The 2,500-nt window shown below is 29.8% G+C and overlaps 1 protein-coding gene across 2 annotated transcripts in view; it reads right to left on the reverse strand.

The window, feature by feature from the left end:
- LOC145293031 (uncharacterized) overlaps nucleotides 1-2,500 on the reverse strand; it is a 176,396-nt gene that overhangs the window by 7,816 nt on the left and 166,080 nt on the right. The window lies entirely within an intron of this gene.

The following is a 2,500-nucleotide window of genomic DNA, read 5'->3' on the forward strand; positions in this document are numbered from 1 at the left end:
TCTTCAGTTTTTATTAATTACCATTTCTACTATATACATATATATATACATATATATATATATGCATATATATATATATATATATATATATATATATATATATATATATATATATATAAGGTTTATCTAAAACACAGCAAACAAAAGCATAAACCAAAACAATATTCTAATACTAATGTATATTTATTTTTAAATAAGGATGAAACATTTCATTTGTTTTTGTGACGTTTATTCCGTATCAATTTCTCGTGATGTAATACATAATATGTTATATTTTAAGATTAAATTAAGCATACGTCTATTTACTTTGTATACCATGATGATAATCTCAAACCAGTCTGTAATACATAATGATCTCTTGCGTTATTTGAAATATTCAAACTACTCTTCTCACCTATGATGTTAATCCCACAATGTTCCGGTTGATATAACCTCAGACCTTCTCGACCTGCAAGAATCTTTCCGTAGAGATCGGGAATCTGCACAAAATTTCAACGGAAACCGTTACTTAATTGACAAGGGTAGCATGCTATCGTTCTGTCAGCCATGATTGTGTAGAAGTCTTTAAAAATCCGTAATCGTAATTGTAATTGATTCTTCGTATTGCCCTTTCTGAAGATTGAACCTTCAATTTATAGAAGACTGTAACTTAGGGCAGATTATTACTTACCACCTATTTCCGTTATGGCACCTTTGTTGTAACCGTTTTTTTTTTTGCGCGGATGATACTAAAATACTATTGCGAATTACCTAAGACTTCTACAGAGTGATGGCTGACCGAACGAAAACAGACTATCTCGGTGGATTAAATAAAGGGTTCCGTTCAAAATTCGGTTCAGATTTGCGAGTGAATTATTTTAACGACTAAAAGAGATCCCGAGGTCAACAAAACGAACTTGAAGGTCAGAGGTTATATGGATCGAAATGTGAGCCCAAATTAGAAGAGTGGTTTGACGAATAAAATCATTATCTCGAAAAATCCGAAACGAAATAAAATACAGCTTACCGATGCATGCATATTGAATGACTTAATTAATGACCTTACAGTTTTTAATACTTGAGTGGTTTACTTTCGAAATTTAAACCTTGGGCAAAGATTTAGCAATATTCTCCATATCAATAAAAGTAATTGATTAAATAGATTAAATCTCTGCGCAGCTCAATCGTTTCTACCTTTTTAGGCGATTACGGCGTGGCGGAAAGAAACAAATTATTATCATTTAGAGTGGCGGATCAGTTTCGTATATAAGTTTTGCTTAGAATAATCCCCATTATCGAGTCATTCTAACATTTAGGGGAGTTAACTAGATTCTTTTATACGACTAACACTAAGTCCGAGTGGAAAGGGTGTAAAAACATACGTAATCGACAAAAAGTACTCCCTCTCAAACGCACAGCATTTATTTCCCATAACAACAAAAATTAAATTGCTTTGACTAAAGATATTAAAACTTCAGAATGGCGCGGAAATAAGGGTCATTATATGTATATATATATATATATATATATATATATATATATATATATATATATATATATATATATACAAAGGTGAAGCAGAGCAACTTATTAAAATTTAATTTTAATTCCGAACAAGCTAGTTGCTCTGTCCCCCCATATATATATATATATATATATATATATATATATATATATATATATATATATATATATATATATATATATATATATATATATATATATGTGTGTGTATATATATGTTTATTTATACTCCTTATCGAATAATTAAAAGTTAGTATACTTTCCGTACAGGTATATAATGCTTTTGTTTTGAAAATTTTAATCAATTTTCAATAACAGGATTTTTATTATATCTATAATATAAAGTTGAACGTCTGTGTGTGTGTGTCTGGTCACGAATAGGCTCCTATATGACTGTTATAGAAAACTGTTCACATATAATGATATCGAGACACAGAAATGGGTCTGTTTGATCTGGCATAATGATGATTCATTAAAATTGTGGGGTCTGCGTACGCGCCTGGTCCACAAAGTATGGAAATAAAAAATTAAAAATTAAAAAAAAAAAACGTTTACAAATGTTTTTGATATAGATGTAAATAATAATATTTGATAAGTATGTTTTAACTTAAATAGGGATGGTATAATAAAATTGTGGGGTCTGCGTTCGCGCCTGGCCTCAATAGAATGGAAATAGGCACAGACTTTTGATATCTATCTGCGTAAGTATACTTTGATAATTATGTTTCAGTTTGAAGAAACATGGTATAATAAAATTATGGGGTGTTCGTTCGCGCCTGACCTCCATAGAATGGAAATATGTCACAAATTTTAACAAGGTTTTTTAATATAGATCCACAGAATATTGTGATAAGTGTTTCAGTGTGAACAGGTATGGTATAATAAATTATGGGGTTTATCTATTTTATTTTTACTTTCATCATATTTTGCTTTGGTTTTGATACCCCCAAATTCGAAGCTCTTCTCTCTTTTGAAACATTTATCGTTTTTTACACCT

Source organism: Euprymna scolopes, chromosome 14 (assembly GCF_053919585.1).
Source record: "Euprymna scolopes isolate OS-2025 chromosome 14, ASM5391958v1, whole genome shotgun sequence".
Lineage (NCBI taxonomy): Eukaryota > Metazoa > Mollusca > Cephalopoda > Sepiida > Sepiolidae > Euprymna > Euprymna scolopes.